This window comes from Chanodichthys erythropterus, chromosome 14, assembly GCF_024489055.1.
Source record: "Chanodichthys erythropterus isolate Z2021 chromosome 14, ASM2448905v1, whole genome shotgun sequence".
Classification (NCBI taxonomy): domain Eukaryota; kingdom Metazoa; phylum Chordata; class Actinopteri; order Cypriniformes; family Xenocyprididae; genus Chanodichthys; species Chanodichthys erythropterus.
In genome coordinates this window covers 22,079,761-22,093,485 of record NC_090234.1, presented here as the reverse complement: position 1 = coordinate 22,093,485, position 13,725 = coordinate 22,079,761, and positions in this window count along the sequence as shown.

Sequence of the window (13,725 nt, the reverse complement as noted above, 5' to 3'; positions counted from 1 at the left end):
AGCAAGCAAACAAACTGGGTCAGAGATCGCAGATCCAAAAAAAAAAACCTTGGCATCCATCTTAAAAGCTCTATGTCCAGAGAAATATTGAAACGCAAATCAATCAACTGAACTCATCAACTTACAGTGTAAGGCTCATAGCCTTTCATTATCAATTGCGCTTGTCCTCAATCTGACAACTAACGTGAGTGTCGAGTCTAAGGTGGAGGGGGCGGGAGCGGGAAAAACACCCCTCTCCAATATTTTGAATTTGGACTGCAGTATCAATTTCAAGCACTAGCTGTCAATATTACATACTGAACCTTTAAAATGCACTCCTGCAGTCAGGGACATGGCAGAGAGGGTAGCACACACACTGATGCAGGACTGAATATGGCCCATGTCATGCTCTAATACTGTTCATCTTCTCAAACCTGCTGTCCTCACAATATTTTGATTATTATGTGACAAAGTCAATATGAAAATACATTTGCAACCCCATTTAATTCCTTAATGGTATGTATTTTCCATTAAATAAAAGGATATTTAATGACAAATGTAGGACTAGACTTGATTTGGACTGTGAAAAGTAGGCATTAAATATCACAATAGAGTTTAGAATAACAAAAAAGACCAGAATGTGAATTAAAGTAAACAGGTTTAGTTATGATTTTGCCAATGATTTGAATATAAATCTCATATTTAAAATTATACATCATTTCAGTGGACTGTGACAGGCATTATTTAGCACAGTACCTTTAAACTCCATGCTTATCAGCTACAAAAACCACCATCTCTGAGAGAGAAATTTTCCTTAATCACAGATTCACTGCCTTTTTCTCCACAGATTTTCATTTTGTGCTTTTGTAGGAGAAGAATGGGAAGGGTGCTCGGCTATATTTCAGTCGGTAATCATGGGGCCTTTTGAGGCAGACTGCGTCACCGTATCCACGGTAACCTTCCTCCATCTGATCTGTCTCTGACAGGTTTTAATGAGGTCATAGGGTCCGCCTCAGCATGCAAAACATCACTTTGAATGCACTCTGCCGTTGCACTAAGAAAATCACATCTCCAGCCGCAAATTTGACTCTATAAATTATCGCTCTGTATGCTCGCCCCATTACGGCTGCGGCGGTCAGGCAGTCTGATAGTCCATTATTGGAGAGGAGGGATGGACTCACTGTCTGATTGACCCCCTGCAAGCTTGATTTGACAAGAACAGAAATTAGTTGATTCCATTTGTCCCCATTAGACTTTTTTGAATCCGAGCTATGAGTCCCTTTATGACTAACACTGGATATAATGTGCTCTTTTAAAAACAGCCTAGCAAAACAGATCTGGGGAAATACAGGAATACATGCAAATACTTTTTCTCACACTGTTATTTATTTAGTAGACTGACATATTCAAAATAATCAGAAGGGTACCACTGAGCTGAAGGCCCCCTTAAAGGGTTAGTTCACCCAGAAATAAAAAATTCTGTCATCATTTACTCACCCTCATGTCGTTCCAAACCCTTAAGACTTTCGTTCATCTTCGGAACACAAATAAAGATCTTTTTGATGAAATCTGAGAGCTTTCTGCCTCTCCATTGACAGCCTACGCAACTACCGCTTTGACAATTCAAAAAGTTCATACAGAGATCGTAAAACTAATCCATATGAAGTGAGTGGTTTAGTCTAACTTTTCCAAAGAGACCTGATCGCTTTATATGATGAACAAAATTTAGGCTTTTCTTTGCATATAAACATTCATCAAGCATGTTTGCTTGATGTGTGCAAGAAAAGCAATTGTTCTGCAAAAACCAATGACTTTTCTCCAGCTGTTGCATGATATAATACTGACAGCCAATCAGAATCCATTCTAAGGGCTTGGCCATTTAAAATGGCAGACGACATTGCAGAGAAGAAGAAAATAACACCACTGTTATATCCATACATCAACTTAGAAACCACAGCGTGTGAGCTTAGAACAAACAGACCGTTATCGCTTGTTGATGTGGATGCAAATATAGTTATCATTATGGTTATATTTATATTTATCATTCTTGGTGTGAATGGGCCTTTATGCAGCACGTTTGAGCATCCGTAAGAACCAAAGGTCTTACAGGTTTGGAACGACATGAGGGTGAGTAATTAAAGACAGAATTTTTATTTTTAGGTTAACTAACCCTTTAAGGAAAATTATTTTTTTGGTCACGAATGTGTATGATGGAAAAAAGCCTTCAGTGTAATTGCAACCATCGGTCACTCCCCTTTACAATCACTCGTTAGATATTGACATTCAACAAGAGGATAATTAAAGTCAATATGCTGAATCACAAGACCTTTGACACAGGAACATACCTGGCATCATTTAGTAAAGCACCCCATGGTTTCTGTCAGTAAAACGCTCCTTTTTTGCAGGTTAGGCAATGTGCTGACAGCAGGAGGTCTGTTGTCAGGGGAGGGTCTAGACAGCTTTCTGTGCATATCCACCGGGAGTCCTGTAATTGGAGCTGATTACATTGAATACATTATACCCATAACAAATGACCTTCGGTACTGGCTTTATGAATACAACTGATTGAGTGCAATCTCTTTCTGTCCTGCTCGCTCGCTCACTCCCAAGCAGACACACATAATATATAATATGTGTATATATATATATATATATATATATATATATATATACAACAGTTCTGTCTGGTTCTTGAATCTGATTGGCTGATAGCCATGCGATATTTCAGTGACTCCTACTGCCTTTTCACTGTTTGTATCACTCCGCTTGAAGTGACCGTCATGGCGGCCGATCAAATCAACCGTAATTTTTACAAATACTACTTCTTGTACCACGAACTGTAGTTTTAATAGTTTTTTAGGCGAGAATGTAGTTGTTTAGACCTGAAATATGTGACTCATATTTAATAACAGCGCCTATTTTACAATTTGTTTTGACGTTTTCGGAGATGCGATCTCGATTGCGTCAGCTGCCGTTCAGTGCTTCTGTAACCGCCGAGAACAGCTTCATCCCGGCCAGTGCCTCGGGGATTTGCCGCTGGCTCTTATAGTGGTTAAACACGAGACATAATTCAATTTGAGTACATAGAACGGGCAATCTTTGGTCTTATTAATCTATTATTTGTTACAGAGCAAGTCGAATTGTGCTATATTAAATTTGATAATAATAAACGTTACGTTACATCCTTATATAGCACATTGACTACAACTAGACGGGACATATCAGACTCTTCTCCGCTTCAAATATGTAAAACATTAAACTTTATAAACACATGTTTTTTTGAGTAAAGAAAACGATTTACAAGTTTTTTTTTTTCAAACATCAGATCTTTATTTACCTTTGCATTGCACAGAGATGTCCAAACTGCGTGCGCACTTCATTCACGAGGTGAGGCAGATTAATGAGGTTTGATTGACAGTTTGAGGATCCAATGGAATTAGGAGGTTTTGTCACAAGCTCTTTAGAATCCTTTTCATTTGTTAAATATTTGTAAAACCCACATACCAGCGTAAATGGTGACCTATTTTTTTTTTTTTTTTAATAACTAGTGCTTTATGTTTGACTGAACTGTACAAATGTTCTTATATGTTGTTCAATAAATATTATTTTATATAAATATGTCCATTAAGTAATATGGATTGAGTGAATATTACATTAATACGCCATTAGATGGCGGCAACACTTTACAGGAGAATTAGTCAGTGAGACTTTTAAATTGAAAGGAACTTTTGCAAAAGGAAGTTGTTTTAGCGCTGTGGTGTTGGATGGAAAATTCCCAAAGCTGAAAAAAAGACAAATACAAAGATCGCTTACCTCAGCGGACATTCAAACGGACTTGTATAAAGGATGTAATATTATGGACATCGACTTGATGAATGAATGTAATGCAATTTACCAGACACAGGTAATAGCCTACTCTCTCTCTCTCGCTCTCTCTCTCTCTCTCTAATACTGTAGAACATTCAATGTGTTTCAATGAAGCGACTCAACGTTCCTTCCTTACTAGTTCTAAAGTGACATTTTAGAGTTAGCAACGGAGGCTTAGTCCAACTGTCAAATTGAGATTTGAAACGTTCCTTCGTTACTACTTCTGAAGTGACGTTTTAGAATTAGTAACGGAGGCTTAGTCCAACTGTCAAATTGAGATTTGAATCTGTGGCGGAAGGAAGTAGTGCTGCACAAAAGAGGGTTTTAAAGACACTCCGTTGTTGTTCTTATTTATTTACACACTCGTGCCGTCTGCTGTTGTATAAACACAGTATCACACTCGTAGCCGTGTGATATGGCTGTATATCAGCACGCTGTGATTCGTCCGTAGGCACGAGGCCGCAGGCCGAGTGCCGTAGGTAATCAATACGAGTGTGATATTGCTCATATATATATTTACAGTAGTCAACATTTGAAGTGGAACCTTTCATGCACTTTAGACCACAATTCCTAAGTATAGTTCTCCCAAAAATAAAAATGTTGCCAGTATTTACTCAGCTTCACATCGTTACAAACCCAAATGGTACACACAATGGAGGAACACAAACTCCACACAGCAAAATCAAAACAAACTCCATAAAAGAAGTCTATATAACAATTAAGTTGCCTGAAGCATATTACCTTTGTTTGAGGAACAAAAAGAAAGTTACAAAAAAAAAAATTGCCACCAAAGCTCTAAAATATAATATTCAAAGTCAAAAATGGCATTCTATAATAACCAAATGCAAGGCACATGTTTGAGTTGTAGCCTGTAGCAGAGGGAAGATTTTCAGTAAATAACCGAAAAAAAAAAAAAAAAAATAACCTTTTGGTCTGTTCCTAAGAAAATATGGCTTCCCAAATATAATAAAGCACATGAGTCAGATGGACTCATTTTTATTATTTATTTATTTTTAATTTTTATAGCTTGATCCCTTTGGTCACTATAAAATGTTATATGCAAAAGAGCATGAGTATTCTTCAGAAATCCTCTGTGTTTTACAGGAAAAAATGATGACAGATTTTTTTTTAAGTGATTTCTTTTAATGGTTGTTACCTTACAGTGAACCTGTTTCCTTCTGAGCACTGAAACCAAGCAAACACTTTGAAGTGAGAGAGAGAGAGAGAGAGAGAGAGAGATTCTTACTTAACCCAATGGAAAATGCCAGTTTTTGCAAGGGCATGATTCCACAAAGACGGAAGGAAGCCTCTGACACCCTGCAGAGCCCAGACATTGGATTTGGCCCCACACAAATCAGTACAACAGTGGCATCTCTGAAAGAGACGATGTGTGTGTCCTGAGGAATATGAATGAAAAGGGGCTATCAGAAAAAGCTGGGTGACATACTGTCTATATAAAATTGGACAGCACATGTAGGCTTTGATACACATTATGACTCTTATTTAAAAAAAAAAAAACTGTATTAAATTTACTTCAAAGTAATCTTTATGAATGTCTTTTTTATGAATGAGTCATTGAACCGATTCTTTCCAAAACACTGGAACGAAACAAGTATGAGTAAGGCATTCAACCGATTCTTTTTAAAACAATGAAACGTTAAAAATGAAGAATGTGTGTTCGACTTACACAGTAATACAGAGCAAACGCAGTGCCGCTTCAAATCGAACATACGTTTAGTGATCAATTGAATCATTCACTACAACTGATTCATTCAAAACACTGATTCATTCAGAATTTAATCACCACTGGTGTTTATTATGCAGGCCGTGTCATATAGCCTACAGACTATGACCATAAACATTTTTACATGATCGAGAGCCACTTTCCATCTAAATCGGTAGGTTTAAATCGGAGTGATCACTTATATCACATATATTTCATCATATCGTCAAGCCCTAAAACTTTTTATTTTTGTCAGTGTTTATTTAAAAACACCCAATATATAACAATGCAATATATAGGGTATGATTTTACCCCAAAATCCAAAATTTTGACACAAAATGATAACTGCAAAACATGTTTCTTTGCCTGGAGTCCAGCTGTTTCTGTGAACTGCAGCGACCTATTTGCTTCTTTTTTCTGTAGCTAAAGTTAAAGTTATGGTTAACCACAAGTATTCTTGATAACACAGAGATGCTGAAAATTTATTAATTTTTAAATAGTTACCTCTAAAAGTGTTTTTTCATGCAGAAAAAGGCAGCTAGATTTTGGACGGAAGCAAATGATGTTGCGTCATTTGTATATCCATTCTGATTGGTCAGTTTAGTAACGAGGGGCGTCTTTATGTGGTCAGCCTCACCTAACATTCGTCCACAGATTAAAACTATTTATATAAAATATATATATAAAATACTTTTTTACATTTGTTTTGTTATCATAAAACTTATATAAGAAAAAATCATCATCATTAAAGAAAGTATGGCCATTCAAACACATATTTAGGATCAAGCCAAATATCTAAAGTATACTCAGCAAGTTTGTTGCACGTTTAATGGTGAGTGCTGTACACATTACAATGTGAATTACAGTGCATAATCTATAATTTCTATTAATATATTCAAAGTTAGAGCAAGCAGTAAACAGAAGCGGAACTTGGACTGAAGCAAAGAATTTTTTACTCCCAGAAAACCAGTGAATATTGGAGAGTGTGATGAATTCATTTTATTCCTCTCCAGGGGAGTCCACACCTATGATGCAGGATTGGATTTGCTACAGAAGGGAGACACGGGACTGTGGCATTTTTGGAGAGGCCATATTCTTCTATCGACAATTTGAACATCCTAGATATGCAAGACAACAGCCATATATATATATATATATATTATATACACACACACACACACACACACACACACACATACAGTATATACACATAAATGAGATAATGAATAGCTATTTTTGAGAAAGCCTTGTCGCTGGGCATGTCCTGCTGTGCGATTTATATTGTGGAACTATGAACTGCCTTAACCAAATATAATGCTGAGAAGTTGTGAGAAGTCTATTAATGGAGCCCTAATGGCTAAACCATTATAATGATGTTGAAGTCCTCACTGAAATGCATTGCCAAGGCAAAAAGGGCTTTAGGAAATACGCTGCTCCTCCATTAGCTAATTGAATCTGTTTCTGTGGATGCTTCCTGATGCTTTTACCAACGATTTGATCAGACCCAAATAGTCTCTGTTTAGCACTCCGAGGACAGCAAACAAGAGGAGAGTCTAAACTCTCCTGATTCTCAGATATACACATGAAAGTTGAATTTGAAAACACCCTAATGGATGATACCTTTGTGTTTTTAAGTGTTTGTTGTTCTGTGAATATAGTAATTCCTCATTTTCTAGGGCTTGGAAGCAAAGCTAATGGCTCAGTCAGAAATAGTTGCAGAGCTAATGGATCAGTCGGTGTCACAGCAGCTAGTGGTTTGGCTGTGATGTCAGTATTATGGTGGGAGAACTACAGAAAAATTGGCAAAATTACAATAAAAGCTCCTTTTGTTCCTGTTCTCGTTTCTAAACCTTTTGTTACTCTAAGGCCAGAAATGATGCAGTCATACACATTAATGTTGCTCCATTATTTTCATCCTATTCAGACTTTTACAATTGTTTATGTTCACTCACTATGCCTTTTTTCTTCTTTCTGCAGACCTCACATTGATTTGCCGCCAAAATAGGGCACTGCAGTACATGACAGGGAATTGGAGTGAAATGTCAGTCGCAGTCCTTTAGTCTGTCACCCCTCTCCCATCCTTAATTGGGGAGTCTGACTGACCTTTGTGTCTGGGCGAGATCTCAGGATAAACAGTCAGAAAGTGTGATATCCCCTACCAAAATCGAGTTAGCGGGATGCAATGGACATGGAGAAACTATGGCCATTCAAATGCATTTTGTCATGTATTTAGGATCAGCTAAATATCACGCTAATTAAAGTAACAGTAAATAGTTTAGATATAGGAATAGATCACTTTAAAGTGAAAATTACCCCAAGCTTTACTCACCCTTATGCCATCCTAGGTGTATATGACTTTCTTCATTCTGACGAAAACAATCATAGTTATATTAATAAATATCTTGACACATCCAAGCTTTATAATGGCAGTGAACGAGACCAATGAGTACGACCTGAAGAAAGTGCGTCCATCCATCATAAACGTGTACTCCACACAGCTCCGGAGGGTTAATAAAGACCTTCTGAAGCGAAACGATGCGTTTGTGTAAGAAAAATATCCATATTTAACCAATTAAATGTAAAATATCTAGCTTCCGTAAGACCACATTCCGCATTCAGCTTACAAAAAAAGCATAACTGACGTTATTGTTTTGGATGAACTGTCCCTTTAAGTTTGATTGTTCACCACATCATTTTTCACTCGCAAAGACTGTATGGCATGCATGGCTCTCCAGGAGATATTTCCTTGGTAAACTGCAACACTCTAAAAACTGCTGGGTTAAATATGGACAAAACCATGGATTGGGTTGTTTTTACCCAGCCATTTATTTCAACCAATTTTGGACTTATTTTTTTAGCCAACAATATATTAATATAGTAAAAGGCATATTTTTGTTCACCCCCAAATAGGGGCAAATTTGTGGGGTATTTTAAGCTGAAACTTGACCAGACCAGAGACTTATATTACATCATGTGAAAGAGGGCATAATAGGTGCCTTTTAACCCAACCTGCTGGGTTTGTCCATATTTTACCCAGCTTGGGTTGTTTTTAACCCAGCATTTTTTAGAGTGAATGAATCTGCTCTTTAATAAACTATGAACTCATACAGCCTCTGCGCTGACAGTGGAATTGTGAAAACCTGGTTTCTTATTTCTCACCATTGACGACATTGGATTCGTACACTTGGTTTCACAAACATCAGTTGTGTTAGAATCACATAATATCTCAACGGCTCCTGACAGACTGTTTAATAAGAGCTCATGCGCTGGTGTTATGATTTCTGTAATGAGAGTTACGAACCTAACCTGACCCCGTCTGTGAACCCTTCATAAGTCAGGAGGGCTGAGGCCAATTAGGATGGGATCGTTTACAGGGGATGGCACCCTCCGAACGAGAAAGTGAGAAAACATGCCCCAATTACCGGCCGGTGATGTCATCACTCGCGGTCAGACACGCTTGATTGTTACATGATGTGACGGATCCGCTGAGAGCCCCAGTGTTCATGTGAAAAATAGCGGCAGCTGAAACACACAGAGCAAGTTCATGATAGGGAAGGGGCATAAGCTTCATGACAAAAAATGAATTCACCGGCTTTGACTGATGATTTCCATATTGCACATTTCATATTTAGATATGGATAAAGTTTTTCCCTTTATTCATTAGCACATCAGTGTAGCCGACAAGTATTTTCTCCACAGAGAGATTTAGCAAAGTAAGAGAGAGTGAAGGTTAAGCCAAAGGCACACTAGACTCTATCTCCCCCTGAGGTATGCTTATTTGACTGGAGTCACACTGGGATGAAGACTCTAACAGATAGTTTTTCATGTTTGGCTTTGCCCATACATACGCCCCTGAAACAGACCTAATGTATCTTCAGGGGCAGATAACCTAAAGCTGAAATTTCACAGTTAAAAGCAAAGCATGTGTCCTTGCTTTTAGATACCTTTCTATTGATTCGCTCCGCTATGTGAACAGCATGTATCTAAGGTGGCTTGGCATCAGCGGGTTTAGAAGATGTTTGTATTCAAGGGTGAAACCCACAGATCACAACCTCACCACATTCACCTGTTGAACTACAATGTGCTTTTCAAGATGTTACATAACACACTGGTATTGTTTTGTCAATTGCTATGGCTATGTCGATAGCCAATTCTGCCATGTTATTGTTTGTTTTGTTTGGACCCCTTTTATGGGCCTTGGACATTATACTGAATGTTCCATTCATGAGGAAAATTAGGTGATTGAGTAGGCCCACAGGAGAGCTTTGCAACAGACTGAATTTAACTGCAGAACTTGGGTGCTTAGCACTTTCAGTGTCGGAGGAAAACATAAACGGAGTGTGATTATTCAATAACAGCTGCCAGTGTCACCATTTGAGGATGAACTACTAATTTTGTAATTTCTGCAGAACCTTCATTGCTGTGTTACCATGAGAACAATAATAATGCAGAAGCTGTAATTGTTTTGGTCCTGGAAACCATTAATATAATGAGACACAGTGAGAATATTTAAAAAACAAGCAAACTGAAGTAGAGAGCTTGTATTATGCAGTTTTGGGTTTTAAATTAATTTGTATAATGCATGCAACTGCAATTAATTCAACAAAATGAGTGTCTCTTCCATTTATGAAAAAAAATGTCATTTTTAAGTATTTTCTACACTTTAAACATTCAATCAGACAAAGAATGTCTTTAAATGTTAAATTATGCCATTTCAAGCTAAAGGTGAGGTGGGGCCTCCATGGGTCGGACTTGAACTCATTGTTGTGCTCCTCAAACCATTCCTGATCCAGTTTTGCTTTGTGGCAGGGCGCATTATCCTGCTGAAAGAAACCACAGCCACCAGGGAATACTGTTTCCAATTAAAGCGTGTACATGGTCTGCAGCAATGTTTAGGTAGGTGGTACGTGTCAAAGTAACATCCACATGGATGGCAGGAACCAAGGTTTCACAGCAGAACATTGCCTTCTTCGGCTTGCCTTCTTCCCATAGTGCATCCTGGTGCCACGTGTTCTCCAGGTAAGCGACGCACCCAGCCATCCACGTGATGTAAAATAAAACGTGATTCTTCAGACCAGGCCACCTTCTTCCATTGCTCCGTGGTCCAGTTCTGATGCTCACTGTTGATGCTTTCGGCGGTGGACAGTCAGCATGGGCACCCTGACTGGTCTGCATGCAGCCCCATACGCAACAAACTGAGATGCACTGTGTATTCTGACACCTTTCTGTCAGAACCAGCATTAACTTCTTGAGCAATTTGAGCAACAGTAGCTCATCTGTTGGATCGGACCACACGGTCCAGCCTTCGCTCCCCACTTGCATCAATGAGCCTTGGCCGACCATGACCCTGTCGCCGGTTCACCACTGTTCCTTCCTTGGACGACTTTTGATAGATACTGACCACTGCAGACCGGGAACACCCCATAAGAGCTGCAGTTTTGGAGATGTTCTGACCCAGTCGTCTAGCCATCACAATTTGGCCCTTGTCAAACTCACTCAAATCCTTACACTTGCCCATTTTTCCTGCTTCTAACACAAACTTTGAGGACAAAATGCTCACATTCTGCCTAATATATCCCACCCACTAACAGGTGCCGTGATGAAGAGATAAACAGTGTTATTCACTTCACCTGCTAGTGCTCATAATGTCATGTCTGATCGGTATATATATGCCTTTAAAAAAAAAATTAGCTACGTGTAGAAGATCATGGCATTACAAGGTGTTTATTACAAAGAGACAAAGAGAGTTTTCAATTATCAGTCATTTACTGTCATGGTAACAGGGATGGCATTTTGAGATCGCCCTCTACTGGCAAAACTCAAATATAAGCTAAATAAGTAAATAAAAAAGTGAACAGACACTTACTTGTCCTTGGCAAGATGTACAATTGTCCATAATTTTAATACACTGGAGTGATGATGGTGACACATAACCTTGGAAAACTAATATATATATATATATATATATATATATATATATATATATATATAGATATATATAAATATATATATATTCTGGTAGAAAACAATAAAAATAACACACACACACAAAATAAATAAATAAATAAATTTATTCAAGTTCATGCATTTGAATTGGTGTATTATGAAAAATGTCTAGCACAGTAAAAGTCAGCTTCACACATGTTCACAAAATGCACTAATAATAATGCCTGCTTTCCCCTCCTTCAGCTCACTATCAAATCCAGTAATGCAGTGGCCCCTATGGGTTACCTTCTGCACAACAATTTTGCATATTTTTCTGTGAACTCAGTTTACAATTAATCAGCGTATGCAATAAAATCTTCAAGTGTTGCAAAGATCCACTGTTAATGACCAAACTCGATTTAATGACTTTACGAATAAAAACGCTGAGAAGAGTAGCAAAAATGTCCAAAGGTCCGGAGAGACCGTCCTGTTGCACGTTTCACAAAATCATGCTTTATGATTAGAGAAGCAAGGAGAAGAATGGAGCACGGGCAGTGCAGAATCGCGCGCTGTCCGCGGTGCTGAACTCTGGATCCGGCGCTGTCCGCGGAGCTGAACTCACTGAGGCGACCTATTGAAGATGAAACGCTCCTCTGTTCTCATTCCTCTCCGCACTCAACTTCGCAGCGCTGTCTCAGACGATGCTTTTCTGTCTGCTCTGGCGGCGCGAGCATCATGTAGATAAACTTACTTTCGCACTGGGGAAACGTAATGCTATCGCATCTATTCTCGTTTATTAACTTGACATCAAATTGTTTTCTCGGCGGAGGTGTCGAAGACCAAATGGCGTTATACTGTTCCACCTGCAGTATTTGGGAGTTGATTTAAATGCCGCGGATGACTAGATGATCACGAGAAGGAAGTACATTTATACAGATGTTTTGGATCTTTTTTTCTTCCTTTTCCATATTGTGAGAGGACACTTAATGATCGGGGAAGGATAATTACGTTTCTGGATATGTCATTTCTGAAATGGGCATGATCAGCTTTCATTTGTAAATAGTAAAGACACTCGGATTATCAGTTCTCTTGGAGTAAGCACATTTCTTTTTTTCTTTTTTTTTTGCACCAACTCGAATTGGAATGATGTTTTTTGGTTTTATCATCCCGAAGGTGCACTTGCTCGTTTGATTACAAAGTGGAACCAGACATTTCAACGCGGTAAGTCTATAGTCAAGCCACTTGGTTATTCGTGTAATACTTCAATGCAATAATTAATTAACGATAAACATAACCATGCAAATACTGCTTACTTAAAATGCATTTTTCTCCACATGCAAGGCAAACAGTCTCTGCACAGAAGCATTCAGCATGCCAGAGGCAGTCATTTTATTATAGACTAGACATATCGTCAATACTAGTCTATCTTTCAGTGTAAAAAGCAAACTCTTCCTTTGAAGTGCTTTTCCTCTGGCAGCTTCTGTGCTTTTCTAAGTGCAGAATCTCACACTACTGTTCCGTTTTATGGTTAATTTCTCGTGCTTTCACGAGTGAAGAAGCATTTGGACCGAAGCCCATTACGCACTCGTTAATGACACAGAAACCGTGTCGTTTCTTCAGGGCTCTTGAAGCAGATGAAATTCAGAGCGTAGAAATGTACGGACATGGTCAATGCACACCTATTTGAAATGCTATGAGGAATAAGAAGCTGGGGAGCTACCTGTTGTCCCTGAGAAATAGACATCCTGGCTAACTTTGTTGAGCAATATCTATGATGCGTGTGATTATCTGGGGTTTTGTTTGTGCTGATTTACTTTGCTCTTCGGGGTCTATTTTCTCGTACACACGTTTTATGTTTTGATCTTCACCACCTCAGAGTACTCACAGACAGCATATAGGAGGAAAACACACCTCGTTTATGTGAGCTGACTCTTTATGCATCTATGGCTGGCTTCGGCTGATAGTACATTCTGTATGGGAACAAATGACAGATCTTTACCAGAGATTAACCAGTATGGGAGAACGGGGAGTGCTGTAACACTGGGTGAGTTGTTACACCGTCAGTTTAACCAATTAGAAATGAGCGACAGGAGTGAAATCACCAATGGCCCCCATTACAGGACAAGAAAATAGTTTTTATGTCTGGTTTATAATTTGATTTGCAAATCAAATAACTCAGAATCAATTTAATTTGATATAAAACATGTATTTTCTGATATCTACATGTTTAC